Source organism: Panthera uncia, chromosome C2, assembly GCF_023721935.1.
Source record: "Panthera uncia isolate 11264 chromosome C2, Puncia_PCG_1.0, whole genome shotgun sequence".
In the NCBI taxonomy this organism is placed as follows: Eukaryota; Metazoa; Chordata; class Mammalia; order Carnivora; family Felidae; genus Panthera; species Panthera uncia.
The window spans coordinates 118,404,553-118,421,469 of record NC_064810.1 but is presented as its reverse complement, the minus strand read 5'-3'; the positions used below and the strand labels follow the sequence as shown (position 1 = coordinate 118,421,469).

The 16,917-nt window shown below is 39.6% G+C and overlaps 1 protein-coding gene across 1 annotated transcript in view; it reads left to right on the top strand.

The window, feature by feature from the left end:
- The first annotated feature begins 6,554 nt into the window (after positions 1 to 6,554).
- Positions 6,555 to 16,917, top strand: part of PLS1 (plastin 1) — a 103,016-nt gene continuing 92,653 nt past the window's right edge. Inside the window, exon 1 of the mRNA XM_049628716.1 lies at positions 6,555 to 6,655. The gene's annotated coding sequence lies outside the window, so the exon portion shown is untranslated. The remainder of the gene's footprint in view (positions 6,656 to 16,917) is intronic.

The following is a 16,917-nucleotide window of genomic DNA, read 5'->3' as shown; positions in this document are numbered from 1 at the left end:
TGCTAAACTCTTAAGTATGACCTTAAGATTATATCAAATTTGTTTGAGTGATAGTGATTATTTGGGGTTTTTTGTTTTTTTAATTTAATTTTTAAGTAGGCTCCATGCCCAGCATGGAGCCCAATACAGGGCTTGAACTCACAACCCTGAGATCAAGACCTGAACTGAGATCAAGAGTCAGACGCTTAACCACCTCAGCCACCCAGGTGCCCTGTGCAGGTAGTGATTATTTGTATTTGCAGTCATCACTTTTACTTTTCTCAATATACTTTTATCTGTTACAAATGTCATTATCCTCCCACTAGTTCTTTAATGTAAATATGGGGCACCTGGGTGGCTCAGTCAGTTGAGCGTCCGACTTCAGTTCAGGTCATGATCTCATGGTTCATGGGTTTGAGCCCCATGTTGGGATCTGTGCTGACACTTCAGAGCCTGGAGCCTGCCTCGGATTCTGTGTGTGTGTGTCTCTCTCTCTCTGCCCCTCCCCTGCTCACACTCTATCTCTCTCAAAAATAAATAAACATTAAAAAAAATTATAATGTAAATAAAGCCAGAAGGAAGCAGATTCTGAGTTCTCCAGCTTGGGCATGCTTTAGAATCACCTGGAGGGCTTATTAAAATGGATTCCTGAGTCTCAGCTCCAGAGATTCTGATTCAGTGGGTCTAAAAGGGAACTCAGTAATTTTGCTTTCACATGATGCTGATGCTGCTTGTCCGTAGACCACACTTTGAGTTAGCACTGTGTTAGAGCAGTGGTTCTCAACCTTGACTACACATTGAAATTATGTGGGTGGGAAGCTTTTAAAAAGTATTTGGGCACTTCCAGAGATTTTGATTTGATTGGTTTAGGGTAAGGTACTTAGGTATATATTTATATGCATTTCTCTAGTTATCAGCAAGTTCAAGCATCTGGTTGTATGTCTGTTGTCATTTGGATTTCTTTTTCTCTAAATTACCTACTCAGGACTGTATGTGTTTTTAACTTGGTTGTATCTTTTTATTGATTTATAGAAACATTTTAATGTATTATAGATATTAACTATTTTCTGATTTATATTCTGAGAATATTTACTCTCAGTCTGTCACTTGGTTCTTGTCACAGAAACTTTAATTTTTATTATATCAAATATATCTTCCTTTATATCTTCTAGGTTTTGAGTCTTGCTTAGGAAGGTTAACCTCATAGTTAAACGTGTTTTTCTGTACTTTTTACTTTAATTCCGTAGTATTCGTTTTCTCATTTATTTACTGATTTACTGATCAGTGTTGAGAAAGACAACTTGTTAAACAGATGGATAGTGCATTCGTCAGGATTGAAGTCTCTTTTGCTAGTTTAAGAATAAAGAGGTTTGTTAAGAGATATAGATAATTTACAGAATCTTTGGGACTTCATCATGAGGATACAAGTACTCCCCAAATTGCCTATCAGGCAGCACTAACTCTGAAAGGATCAGGAAGGCTGCTAAAAGATGGTGCTTGCCTCTCTTCTCATACAATTTATTTTCAACCAATGCCTTATATGACTTGGTGGAACCTAAATCATATCTGGAACCCTATCTACAGATGCATGTGGGAAATGTAGAGTCTGGCTTTCCAGGAAGGTATCCAAGAAGAGAGTTGGGGCAATCCACAGAATCTGTTAATATGTTACTGACTGATCCGTAATTTCTCATTAATCTGTGTGCCCTTGTCTTCATAGATGAAAATATATTTGGGGACAGTCAGTAGTCTCTGCCAAATTCCAAAACTCTTTTTCCCATTTTCTATCTCTTCAGTTGATGTTGTACATGATTTTATTTTTTTCAGGTAAGGATGGTCAAGGTGTCGGGGGAGGATGGGGAAGGTAGTGAGCTGCCCCTGATCATCCTTCTATGCACTCAAGCTGTTTTTTCCAATGCCTGTTAGGCTAACTTCATTCTGGGATAATTACTCAGCTTGATCTTTATCAATTTTTAATTTCTGATCGTCTTTGTTCTGATATCTTGACCATCCATTTAATTTTTTTATCTCAGTCATCAAAATTTTAAATTCCTAAATATCTAGTTACACTTTTTGTACATGCAACATCTCGTGTTTCTCTAGTGGTATTAATTATACTTTTCAAATGTCTTCTGATCTCTAGCTCTGTTTTCTCTAATATTAGTAGTAGAAATATACAAATGGTGTCTCTCTTATGTTGATCCTTCCTGCCAAATGTGTGGTAATATTTAGTTATCTGTTCAGTTTTATATTTTAGAATCTATGTTCACTTTGCCTTTTGGTTAACTATAGCTGTCCTCTGCCAGTTTGGTGTAAGGAAGAGCACTGGAGAAGTAAGGATACGATGGCAGTTTATCTTTAAGGTGTGAGAGACTCATGTTCTTCCTGGAAGTCTGTAGGTACCTTGGTCACCATTTAGAACCAGTTGGGGAGGTGAAAGTTGTTGACTAGCTGACCTACTCTAAGCCTCTTTCCCTGATTTCTGTCTCTAATGAGTTCCTCAGTGCCTGCCCCTCAATTCTTGATCTGTTAATTTTGAGAGTGCACAGCCTTCCCCTCACTGCTTCTTCCTTTGCTCTGGACTCCTCAATAAGATTTGAGATGAATTTCCCTTCCTTTTACTGAGATATGACCCTATCTGTAGTCTGTCTTTTCTCAACATTGCTGGTTTGCTGATGGCAGTTTTTATTCTTTTCCTAGGATATTTTTTACTTTTAAAAGTTATCTTCTTGGGGTGCCTGGGTGGCTCAGTCAGTTAAGCATCTGACTTCAACTCAGATCATGATCTCATGGTTCGTGAGTTTGAGCCCCACATCAGGTTCTGTGCTGACAGCTTGGAGCCTGGAGCCCGCTTCAGTTGCTCTCTGCCCCTCCCCTGCCTGCACTCTCTCTCTCTCAAAAATAAATAAACATTAAAAAAAATAAAAATAAAAGGTATCTTCTCTAATTTTCAAAGGTTTTTATATGGTAAGTAGGATATAGATGTATGTGCTTGGTTAACTATTTTGATCCAATCTATTTTAAGTTGTGTTTGTGTGTGTGTGTGTGTGTGTGTGTGTGTGTGTGTGTGTGAGAGAGAGAGAGAGAGAGAGAGAGAGAGAGAGAGAGAGACAGGAAGAGGGGGGGGAAGATTTGCATTATTTTCTGTTTTATTTATCAGATTATTCTTTTTCCTCCAAATGATGTAAAAAAATAATAATAAAGCCAGAGATGAACTGAATATTAGCCCTTTTCACATATAGTTTTCTTCTCTAGTCCCTTATTCTAGGAAAAAAAAGGGGGGGGGTCAAATAAAGTAAATATGTTCCTACATACTTCCTGGTATTACCCAGGGTCATTCAAAACACACCTACTTTTCCTGAAATGGGAGGTAAAATTGGTACCCATAAGTAGTCCTCGATTAGGATCAGGGCTGGGTAGCAGTTGGGTATTATCGTCATAAACATTTCAGAAACTATCAGGCTCTAGGGAACTAACACTGACCACATTCACATAGACTCACTTTATAACCCAGAATGCTTGGTGGGTTTTTTTTTTTTCCATTTAGAGTTTGGGATATATTATAACTTGGAGGGATTACTTGTGATAATAACACATATTTGGAGTAGGATTCGAGCTGGAATCCTTTCTTCACTGTTTGTTCACACTCTGTTACTCAATATTTCTGAATCTCCACTTTTGTCCTTGTGAGCATTAAAATGTGGTGAAGAACAAAAGGTTCTTGGAGCAGCTAGCACATAGAAAACATGGAACAGGCATTAGAGATGGTGGTGAAGATGATGGTGGTGGTAAATTTCTGCTCTTTCTGGTCTCCTTCCCAGTATCAATAAGCCTGGAAAATAAATTAATAATCCAGAGGCTCCTTGGGAAATGTGGAATCAGCAAAGATGGTCTTTAAATAAAGTACAATTTTCAATTTAATTTTTATTTAATTTTCATTTAGTTGTCTTTATTTCGAGAAAAATAATTACTATTTTGTACCTCTGTTTTCTCACCTATAAAATGAGGATAGCTTATTAAGGTTGTCATGGATATTCAATGAGAAAACATTATAAAGTGCTTAAAACAGGGACTGGCACATATTAAGAGCACAATAACTTCGCTATGTTATTATTAATATTAATATATTACTAATATTTTATATACACTGTAGAAGAGACAGAAAACTATCCCTATTTTGATTTATGTTGGTGCTTTTTTTTTTCAACCAAAAGTTGGAACACATGATTGGACATAAATTCACATGATAAAAAAATATTAAAATTGGGACTATTATGAAAAAATTGGGACATATGGCTATTATAACTAGAGTATATATTTTTGATGATCATAATAATACTTGTGCCCACCAATTATAGCATCTTCTCTGTAAATTCTTCCTACCTGATGCCATTATTTCTGTTGATTTTTGATCAATCTGAAGTATGTTGATTTCAAACTATTGCTTTTTTAATTATCAGGGGAACTCTTTTATCAAATAAAATCTCAGAGAATACCTCAATATGAGAATGATAGTGGGTTCTTGGAACTGTAGTCCTTGACCCACAGCCCTGCCTATTTATCATCTCCATGATACCTCAGGCTCCAGAAACACAGTTTGAAAACTTTATTTCTTATTGTTAGAGATATAATCAGCTCAGCAGATAATGGTTTTCTTTATAGTTATTATGCCCTGGTTGTGCATTTCTAATGATATACTTTATTTGCTATTTTATGTTTGTAGATACTCTTGGGAAATACTTTAATCAGCAATACATTTGCAAATCACATCTTGGGGTTGTTTACTTTTAGAGATGGGTTGTTTCAGATAGTTTATACTGATTATTTTTTCTTCTTCCACAGAGGATGAGTTCTCTTTCTTTCTTTCTTTCTTTCTTGTTTTTTTTTTTTTTTGTTTTGTTTTCCTTTCAAATCAGATTACACCATATCTGAGTTCTATACTTCCTCATGAACTTATCTTGGTCAATATTCCCACCAAGTAAAGACTCATAGGAATATTTGATCAATTATATTCTTATCTTTATTAGGGAATAATTTATGTAAAATAAGTTTCATAAATTTAAAATGCCCAATTTAGTTTTGACAGTTGTATATTCCTTTGAAATCTCCACTACAATTAAGACAAGATTTCCATCATCTTCAAAAGATTTTTACTGCCATTTTACAGCTCATCCCTCCCTCCATCCGTGGCTGCAGGGGAATATTGATTTGCTTTTTGTCACTATAGGTTAGTTGGGACTTCATGTAAATGGAATCAATCATACTTTTGTCTCTGGATTCTTCCACTTAGTGTAATAATTTTGAGATTTATCTATGTTGAAGACTCTATGAGTAATTCTTTCCTTTTTTGTGGAGTAGTATTGTATTGCATAGATATACCACAGTTTGTTTAGCCATTCACCTGTTGGGTTCCTTCTGGTTTGGGGCTATTGTGAAACAAAGCTGCTATGAACATTGGTGTTTAAGTCTTTGTGTAAATATTCGTTTTAATTTCTCTTGGGTAATACCTATGAGTGGAATGGCTGAGTTACATGGCAGAGGTGTGTTTAATTTTTTAAGAAATATTTTGTGAGAACTTATGTACTCAAGTCTTCCTGTGTATCTGGGCTCAGATAAGGATACTAAATCCACTGATTTCTCTAGGTGGAAGGCAAGTAGAAATCCTTATCAGCCCATTTATTTCCATATTTAATTGCTTATCACTTACTTTGGGTTCCTAAAATGATTTCAACAGGCTTCTTCTTCGTCTCTCCAGCCCTGCTGATACCATTTCAGGATTTCTTGTGTACCTATTTTGTACCCAGTACTGCACTAGACACTAAGGGACCACATAGGACTTTGAGTTAAAGAGGCAACAAAATAGGGACCCCTCGTGTTGCCTGGACAGAACTGGAGGGATCAAAGCTGTAGATTATGCTACAGGCAAAGTATGCCCAAACTCCTGAGGCTGCATCCCATTTACTTGGCTCACATGCTAGAGGAAATATCCCACCTTTGTTTGAGTGTGAGCTGTAGTTATTTATTTATTTTTAAAGCAGGTGTGGCTGTTAAATGAAGAGGAAGTGTTATGTGAAATCCTAAAAGGGGGTTTGGTGGTGAGAAAACTTCCCTGTTTTAATACCAAATATCTTTTCTCTAGACCAAGGGTTCGCAAAGAGCGGTACCAGGACTAGTAGCATCAGTTTACCCTAGAAAGTGTTAGAAATGTACATTGTTGGGCCTCACTATAGACCAACTGAATCTGAAATTCTGGATGTGTGATCTATGCTTTACCAAGCCCTCCGGCTGATTCTGATTCATGCTCAAGTTTGAGGACCACTCTACTAAGCTCTTTCCAAATGTGTAGACGGTCAGCTTTAGGCTTGGAGCAGGGTACTTTCTGGGTAACTGTGGGCAATAGGGATAACGTTGCAGCAGCGCCCATTCACCTCTCCCAGCACCTGCAACTCCTCTTCCACTCCCGGGCAGAACTCCGGCTCCCGGGTTCTGGTCCTCTCCCCTAGGAACCGCAGCTAAAACCCGGCAAGTGGATTTAGAGTTTGCTGGCTTGGGTGCCGGCCGGGCATGCGTAGTGGTGCGAGCGCAGCAGCTAGGTGGCCCCGGCGTGGTATCCGCAGAGTGGAGCCGGGAGTGTTTGGATACCGAGCGGGAGCTGCGCGCTCGACGCCTGCGGCAGGTACGGGGCGCGGTGGTGGGGTCCGAGAGGAAGGCTGGAAGAATAGGCAGAAACCAAAGTTTCACTTTTTCTCTGTAGCACAGCCGCTCGAGGGGAGTCTCTCCGGTTTCCCTCGCTCGAGAGGCGGCTCCCCGCGCCCGGCTGTGCAGTGCGGCGCCAGCAGACCTCCGGGTGTGCACCTGCCCAGTCCGGCAGCCTGGAGTGCGGGCAGGTGTTAAATCATGTATTTATGCTGCTTACACAGTAACCCTGAGAATTGAATTATGATTCCCTGCTTGAAGTTAGGCATTTTGTTAACTTTTCTATATTCCTCTCTGTCTCTTAAACTTTGGGTGGCTGCTTGACGAGGCTTTCTGATCCAGCCTGTTTCACTTCAATTCTGCGAGTGGTTTATTTGCCTTTGGCCTTTTGGTGCATAAGATCAATAGGGCTGGAGTGAAATCGCATCCGTGGTTTCTGGTTTTGGTGCCGTTCCTGGAGCAAGGGGCCCCTGGATGCAGTACAAAAAATGTCAACTTTCAGCGAATTTCCGTGCCAGACACTTCAAGCATTTCAGCTGCATTTTAAAGTAGAAACTTAATGAAAGATAAGACTCCCCCCACCCCTTACTTTTTCTCCATTACTTCTGTTTCAGGCTTCATTTAGTGCTATTAAAACGAAGTGCTCTTTTAGGTGAGTAACGAGTTCTCACTTTTCTGTCCTTTATTTATCCGGTCACATCTTATGGCTCATCCAGAGATATTTTACCCTGGAGCTGCGGTATTGGATACACTTGTAGGAGGCTAAGGCCCTGCTGCACAAATTTGTTGGATAACTCATGAGCCACAGAATTTTAGGTAAGGGGGCACACACTGAACATTATTTAGGTAAAGTATTACATTTATGATGTGGGAGACATATACATAGAATTAATGAGTTTAAGAAAAAGAAATTTTTAGTTCAGGAAGAGAAACCTATATGGAAAGGGAATACAGATACTTTCCTTTCCCTTCACTCCCCCCCCTTTCCCATGATGAATGTTTTAATACAGAAATAATATACAGTTGGTTTAGTTTTGGACTATAGAGACCATCGAGGTCAGCCAGTTCAGCTGCTTCAGTTTACAAATAAGAAAACCGAGACCTATGAGGTTAAATGACTTGCTGTTGCTGCTAGAGCCCCTCCTTGGCAAAAGCTGGGCCTTGGGCCCAGGTTTTCTGATTTTAGGGCTCTTTTAACCCTGCTGATACTCTCTTCCCAGTTTGGGTAGATTATTAAACTTTATTTTTCTCTTCTACCTTCTTACATGTAGTCTAGTTGAAGCAGAAAATTAGTCATTGCTTATTACGAAGCTTGATAGTACCTTGTAAACACCTTTCAAAAAATGCCCTCTCACTCAGGCCCCACCTAACAATTTGGTGGTTTTGAAACCTCCCTCCTTTTCTTGCCTCAGTCACATTGGGCCTTTGGCCCAGAATGTCTTTTTGCCTCCTTCCCTGAAGTCCTGCCCATACTGCAAGGTGTAGGTCACGTGTGATCTTGTCTTAGAAGCCTTTCTTGATTACTGCAGCCAGAAAGTAGCTCTCCCTCTTCTGAACCCTATAGCATTTATTACTGTTGTCTGTGCTGCTAGTGTCCCCCTCATCTTTAGTATCCCTGATTATTGTATATTAGCATGTGTTCCAACTTCCCAACAGTTTGTAAGCTCTTAGAGCTTAAAGCCTATGACTTCGACATCTCATCCAGCACTAAGTATGTTCTCAGCCACCATTTGTGGGAGGGAGTTGAAGTATGGACCATTTTGTAAAGTGATTTGATGTGGATATTGTATAATATGGAGGAGGCCACCTTAGACCTGTAGCAAGACAGTGGCCAAGTCAAACCAGCCTATTGGGTGATTCTCATATTCTGATGACAGATTATGGATCAGTTTGGAGAGTGCTGGGGAAGGGGTAAAATCATAATAGGGGAGAGTTGCCCAGGCCTGCATTTAAGCATGTTGGCTCTTTTTTTTTTTTTTTGAACATTTTTTAAAAGTTTATTTATTTTGAGAGAGGGAGCATGTGCACAAGCAGAGGAGGGGCAGAGAGAGAGAGAGAGAGAGAGAGAGAGAATCCCAAGCAGGTTCCACACTGTCAGTGCAGACCCCAATGCAGGGCTCAGTCTCACCAAGCGTGAGGTCATGACCTGAGCCCAAATCAAAGGTAAGATGCTTAACTGACTGAGCCACTCAGGCACTCCGGAAAAAGGTTTTGGTAAAAGACTAGATGCAGAGGAGAAAAGATCTACTGAAAATGAGTTTCAGGCTTGGTGTGTTGGTAATGGGCTTGTAATGTTTTTATCTTATAAATACCTCCAGTTGTGACATTATCTCTTTCTGTTTCTTATAGTTATTGATATGGTTGTTTCCCATTCTAGATGATAAGCTCTTTGGGGAATGGTTAACTCTTCACAATGCTAGGCAAATAGCTTTGCAATATTAGACAGTAGTTATTACATGAATAAATAAGTGTATTTTGGCTTGGGGAAGGTAGGCATTTAAATTTTTTTTTAAGGTTTTATTTATTTTTGAGACAGAGAGAGACAGAGCATGAACGGGGGAGGGGCAGAGAGAGAGGGAGACACAGAATCGGAAGCAAAGGTAGGCATTTAAAATCATAGACCTATCCTACTTACTTTATCTAGACCATTCCCTTATTATAAGAAGAGAAAATGAGTTATGCTTAACTAATAAGCTAGTTGGTGGTGTAGGCAGAGCCTCTGTTCACATCTCCTCACTATTAGCTCATTTCATTAACTTTTTGCGGTTATTAGACTCAAGTTTAATTTGAGTTGGCAGCAGGGCACTACAGTTCGAGATGTTCTTTGGATCAAAAAACCTCAGAGAACAATGTAAAAGGAGGTATGGGGGAACTTGGTGGCCACTGGGAGGGTGTCTGCATCATCAGAAGAGATAAGACACAAGCCATAAATGGCCGTTTCCAGGTTGAGTACACAGAGTGAGGAGGGGTCAGGCTGCAGTCCTGAGAGTCTGCACACAATGGAGTTGAGTCTGGAAAGAATATGGTAGCCTCGCTTCTCTGGGGCAGAAGACCTTGGACTGAGTGTATTGGGGAGATATATTTTACACTACCACGAGGTGGAAGGTGATGGCTGTGGGAGTAGGTTTAAGAGAGAATTGTGATCAGACTGTCTACTTGGAAAAACAAGACAGAAGGCAGTGGTTCTGAATTCAAAATCTCAGTTCAAAAGGTGGTTTGAAATATTGTTTACTTGGAACAGATGTTGCAAATAGCCATTTTGCAAATCAAAACACAGCCTTTTCATTGTGCACACAGCATTGAGGGAGTTGTTGATGGCACATCTCTTCCACTGACATTCATAATGTAGTTGATCACCGTCTTCAACTGGTAGTGATGTTTATTCTTATAAAGCAGTTAAGAAGAGAGAGCAGCTGAGAGGACAGAGCTTGAGAGATGATTTACCAGGGTAGAGGGGGAGGTTTGGCCAAGTATAGAGGGATTACTTCTCTTTTTTTTATTATGACATCAGTCAAAATTGATGTCAGTGTGGACTTGTTGTGGTTGGAGGTGAGCATAGATACCTCAGGGAAGGCCCCCAGGTAAGAGATAACAATTTACTTTTTAAAAATAATGTTTGTTTTGAGAGAGAGTGCATGTGTGCGCACACACTCGAGCAGGGGAGGGCCAGAGAGTGAGAGAGAGAGAGAGAGAGAGAGAGAGAGAGAGAGAGACAATCCTACTAACTGTGAGATCATACCTGAGCTGAAATCAAGAATCAGGCACGTAACCAACTGAGCTACCCAGGTGCCCCCAGAGACAATAGTTTAGAGTCAGAACTGGCAGTCCCCAAATTTGACCAGTGAGTTGCCCTTGAGAAAATGCCTCCCATCCACCTCCTTGATGAACCTAATTACTCTCTCATGGGAGTCTCAACATGGAATCCAACTGAAAGCATTCTTCCCCTCTCTGTGCTGAGTCCTGTCAATTCTCGCTTCTGTTTCACTTTCTCCTCGTTTGTGCTTTCCCAGGGCATGTGGTATGGATATGAAAGGAAAGGCCCCTAGCTTTTGGCCTCCATCCATTTCAACCCATCACAACATCCAAGAAGTCATCATTATCACCCAGCTCTTTCCCTGAACAAAGATCCAATTCCACATTTCTTCTTGATGATGATGAAAATCAAGGAGAATGAGAAAGAGGCCTTTGTACTATGTGCAAGTTTATGGGTTATAAAATGGTTACACAAGCTTGATTGCTGGAAATTTTGCTGACATAAAAGATCACAGGATGTGAGGGTCTTTCGGCTTTAATGATCTTTTCTGTACTATTCTGTCTCAAACTACTTATTGCCTGTTTTTGGTGAGAAGCATGTAACATGGCTTCTGTAAAAGCAAGTTGCTTTTTAGTAATACCATGAGCACAGAAAGGGCACATGTTAGAGTGATGATTGGGGAGTTTCTTATTTAAAACACTTGTTTCATCAGAAGGTATTTTATCTTTCAGTAGAGTTACAGATAGTTTGCTCATAAAGCCCAATTGTGAAAGAACTTTAGACTTGATAAGAAACTAAATTTTTATTTACTTTTAAGCAATTCAGAGCTATAAAGCTACAAGAATATTTGAATGATAACTCACTGCACACAGACATGCCTCCTTCAAAAAATCTAAGCCAACCACAGAGGAAACATGAGAAACTGTCTTTTCCAATGGTGAGGTGGATGGATGGTCTTTGTAAGATGGAAGGTTTGTAGGGTGCCTTCTTCATGATAAAAAGCAAAAGGTTTTTGGGGAAATAGTTGACATTTATTTACTTTATTATTGATAAATTCAATAAATAGTTTAAAGATCCAAGAAATAACACCTTTTTTTTCTAAGTTAAAAAATGATGAAAATCCCCTTCAATTTGCTGGAGAACCAAGAAACAAGTGATTTTAGCAGTTGCCGTCATAATAGAATTTGGGTTGAATTTGAGTTTAAAACATTGGTAAATGTGTGTAAGAGGACCAGGAATGGTAATTAAGCATTGGACCAAGGTCTACTTGTCTAAACCTTATTCCCTACAACAAATTCCCAATTGGGGCCCTCTGCACTCTATGAATAAAAGAGTAAACCTACCCCACAGATCACAGTTGTAAAATCCAAAGTGATGCATGACAATCTGTGACCTCAAACTGATGTTGATCAAGCAATTTGAATGCCTTAGCTAGAAAGTACCAGCTGCATTCACACATTGTTCCCATAGCTGGTGCTCAGAATCTAGATTAAACTGTTGAAATGAAAGAAAAGCAGGTTCAGAACCAGCTCATTTCCAGTGAATGATCAAAGTCACAAGTAGACTTTTTGTCTCATTTCACTTTGTCATCTTAAATGCCATCCTTTGTAGCTATATTGGTTTCTCTTTTTTTTGTCCTTGATGATACATGCTCAAAGTGTACTGTTTATAGATAAAAATCAATGCAAAACAGAATTTTGAGGTTTGATAAATGAGCCTCTGCTTAGGTTTTAATGCTATTCATCAATAATTTGGTGGAAAGACAGTACCAAGTTAGTACATAATTGAACCTTTAGCTCAATATCAAGTTAGTATTTATAACCTTTGGGAACAAACCCAAAATTTTCATACTCCTGAATTCTTTCATCTGAAGGCTCTCTTAGCATTTTATTCTGATGAAGTGTCCCTTTTTCCTTTCTCTGTCCTCAGGTTTAGGTTCATTGGGACATTCTTTTGGTCCAGGTGGTATTTTCAAGAGTGGCTTAGTTCTTGTAGAGTTTAAGTGTTATCAGGTCAGTAAGGTGTCAGCCATGAAACACAGCTCACATAAATTCAATGATGTTTTTTTTAGCAAAGTTGTCATGCAAGTGAATTAATTTTGGAAAAACAACAATAATAGCAATTTGTTTTATCCCTTTTCTTATCCTCAAATAGCCCAAGTTAAACTCAAGATCACTATGAATGGAGGGGTGCCCGGGTGGCTCGGTTGGTTAAGCGTCCAACTCTTGATTTCGGATCAGGTCATGATCTCATAGTTTGTGGGTTTGAGCCCCGAGTCACGCTCTGTGGTGACAGCATGGAGCCTGCTTGGGATTCTCTCTCTCTCCCTCTCTCTTTGCCCCTTCCCTCCTCGTGTGCTCGTGGTTGTGCGCCCACTTTTTCCCTCTCTCTCAAAACATAAACAAATTAAAAAAAAAAGATCACTGTCACTGGAGAAAGGTAATCTGAGAATCTCTGAATGCATAATGGTTAATCAGAATGAGCTCCTTCGGGTAATTTAAAGTTTCGATACCTGAAATCATTTGGCTTGTGTTCAGGGCTGCGGATGAAGAGGCAAAGTCTGACCTGATGAGAAGGGAGGCCTTCTAGTTTAATGATCAAACAAGGCAGTGAATGTGAAAGCAATTAGTAAACTATAAGATAAGGAGGTAAGGTATTCATTGATAGTTATAATAATTTTCTGACTTTGCTGTCTTTCACTGATAAATGGCCAAGACTGTGAGATTGACTTGCCTGCTTGAGGGTACCTAGTTAAAAGGGACAAAGATGGAACTCCTATCTGTGTCTTCTAATTTCAGCATCTGACAAAATGTCTGAGCTCAGCATGGGACCATAGTGCTAGCCAAGACAGATACAAGGCCCTGTCCTCCTGGGGCTTCATCTAACTCCAAATCCAGTGCTCATCCAACCAATCCATATTTTACTGAGCAGAGGGAATAATTTCTCAATGAAATTTATATTTTTTATAAAATCCTAAATATGTTTGTGGCTAAGCCTTGACTATGGTGCTCTTCAAGAGATTTCTCCATTGCCAGAGGGGCCTTCAACAACTGCCTCCTGGACTTCAGATGTTCCTTGATAAGGATATTTATTAATCTTCATTAGGGCTAGAGGGCTTGGATGACTCTCAGCAGGCTGCTCATTGTCAATCAGAGGCTTATTGCAGAAGAATAATTTTCTTTCCTCTACCAAATCAAAGGGCTGCAGTTGAATAAAGGAAGGTGAGTTGGGGGCAGAGCTGTCAGTGAGACATGTCCTTTGTACTCATGTGTTTGCAGTCAGATGGAGGAAGCAGACACAGGGACAGCCTGTGACAGGAGTAAACACCAGGAGGAAGGGCAGAATGAAGCTTTGGGAGAGCCATTAATTCTGTTCACTGGGTTGAGGAAGGTGTCAAGACTTTTGAGCTGAGCCTTGAAAACACAAGTTCAGTCTATTGAGAATAGATGGAGGAAAAAGCATTCCGTGGAGCAGTGACAGCAGGAGCAAAAGCGTGGAGACAAGAAAGAGCTGACCTCTTTGGGAAACTGCAGGTACTTGAATGTGTTCTAAAATGTAAGCATGCGTAAGAATCGCCTGGAGAGCATGTTGAAAAACAGACTGCTAGGTCCCATCTCTAGAGTTGCTTATTCTTTGGGTCTGTGATGGGGTTGGAGAATTTCATTTCTGCAAGTTCCCAAGTAAGGCTGATAATCTGGGAACCACACTTTGAGAAACAATGGGCTGGAATAAAGGAAGTGTGAAATAGATGAGCTAGGGAAAAAATAGTTTTCTTTTGAGACTGTACTGCCTTCACAAAATTGATGTTTCAAGTTTTTTTTTTTGTTTTGTTTTTTAGTCTCGTTTACCAAGTGCCTTGTGCCCCTTGCTGTCTGTCCTCTAGAAGTTCCTTATCCACTCTAGACCCCCACTACCCAGTTCTCACTAGAAATCAGTCCTTTTCTTATATCACATATTTTTAAATAACTTCTGTTTAGTCAGTATGGCCATTCCACCATGGAAAGCTGAACAGCCAGTATCAGCTAGATGATGTTAGGAGTGAATCCCAAACCAAGTATGGACCACTGGTATATTCAAGGGGTACATACTTGGGTTTTATTTTTGCTAATCTGGATAATGTTAAACTTTATTCAGCAAGTATTATTGGAATAGTTTGTAAGCTCTGAGCTAAGAGGTGGGATGTACACAATTGCAAAAAGTTCCTTCCCTGCCCTTAGAAAATGTGTAGTCTTATAGGAGAGTTGAGATGCATGAATTCATGGCTCCAGTACAGGGCAGCTGGTGCCACGTGCTGTAGGAATGATCGAAGCCAAGAGTGATGGGGCTGAGATGAAGGAAGGCTCTCTTTCCATTGTAACAAGTAGGGGAGGCAGGACAGAGTTGAGGGAGTGATGATTTATGCCATCTTCTGATGTTTTATGCATCTTTGAAAGCCAGCTGAAATGAGGGAGCATTAGTCTACATATAGCAAATAATGAAGGAGGGGGCATTTGAAGTGGGTGGTCATTGAAGGTTGGCAGATGCTCACCGGGGAGAGAATGGTCAGCAGGGAGAGGAAGAGGCATTCCAGACAAGGGGTGACTGAACCTCAGAATGGAGGTGTAGCAGGGAAGTGCAGGTCCAGTTGGGGATGAATACTCTGGTTCACTTTGGGGAAGTGCAGGGTGATAAGACTGGAAAGGCATTTAGGGAATGTTGTGGAGCATTTTGAGTATGAGGTTATCGGGATTTGGACTTCAGTCTTCAGGCAGTGTTGGGTCATAGACTTACCTTGGCTTACTCTGTCAGTTCCCTCCTAACCCCCAAACACATCAGAAGAGGAGGAACCCTCTTTCTTACAGTGCATTAATCTATAGTTCATACTCTCTTAGATAAATACCTAAAAATACTTTTCCTTGGTTTTGATTTTAATAGGTCATCTTTTGGATTTGCAAAAATTATCATTAATGTCTTTCAAAAAATATGTAAAATGTAAAAGGTCAACTGGTTTGAATTTCTGAGAGAGATGATAAAAATGAAACAAAAATAAATAAATTGCTAGGTCTAGTGATTGTAGTACTTGTTCTGGATTGTTCTGGGAAGACAAGGGAATTCAAAAGTTAAGGCTAAAGATATCAGTATGGTGTCCTCAACAGATACTTTGAAGCTGACTTCAAGTGCTGAAAGATTAGGGTAAATGACAATGTGGTGTCTCTTCAGAATTGCTTTAGCTATAAATGGGGCAATGTCTACTGGTTTAGTACTGGTTTAGAAGAGCTTGTGTCTGGGCGTTAAAGAGCACTAAGACCATGTGGTCCCTTTTGTTCATCTTTCTGGGGGATACTCACAAATGGGAAAGACATTTATGTCTCATTGGAGATTTTGAGAATCTTCCGTGTGTATCCCCTAAAAAGTATCCTGTCCTGAGAACTACATTGTTCTTGGAAAAGCAAAAAAATGTGGATTTGTGAGTAGAAGTTGCTACCCTGGTGCTACCACTTGCTAGCTGACTGATAAAAGAAGCAGCATAGTGAGTGGGACAGAGCTAACTGACTCCCCTTTGCCCACAATCTACAGCTAAGAGGTACACTAGGTGGGGGAGTAATGCAGCCCATTTGAACCTTGGTGGTGGTGGTGGTTTGTATTTTGTTGTGAATTAAATAAGATTAAATAGTTAAATTGAAAGGTATCATACACATTTTAGATTAAAATCTTCTAATAGGGGCTCCTGGCTGGCTTAATCAGGAGGGCATGTGACGCTTAATCTTGGGGTCATGAGTTCGAGCCCCATGTTGGGTTTAGAGATTATTTAAATGAATAAATAAATAAATAATTAAACAAAAAAGAATGTAACTTTTTTTAAAAATAAAATCTAATAACACTAAGATTTATTTTAAGTTCTTGGGGCCACAGATGTGGATGGCCATGTAGAATGTGAACTGCTGCTGCTTTTTTTTTTTTTTTTCTTTTTGAGTGTAAGCTTCTTGAGGGCAAGGTTATATCTAACTTTGTGTCTCCATTGCCTAATGCATAGTCAGAACTTGATAAGTTGTTGAATGAATATAAGATAAAAAGGAATTAATGAATGGATGAATCTATACCCACAGCCTCCCCACCACATACTTAGTACTTTCTAGCTTCTACTTGCTTATAGAGACTCAAAATCTATGGTGTCTTATTTTATCTATCTATCTATCTATCTATCTATCTAGATATCAAGCTCTACACCCAATGTGGGGCTCAAATTCATGACCTCAAGATCCAGAGTCCCATGTTCTACTGAATAAGCCAACCAGGCACCCCCTGGTGCCTTATTTTTAGAGTGCTAACCCCTTGTCTGTGTTTTACTGACAGTAAATCTTGAGAGATACCCCGTCCGTTTTCAGGAGACAGATGCATAGCTTGAGTTAAAATATAAGGATCTTTGTAGATTCACATGAATTCTGAACTAATTCCAGAAATGAATTAAATAATAATATATAATAATGTTTTACTTGTAGATAATGTAT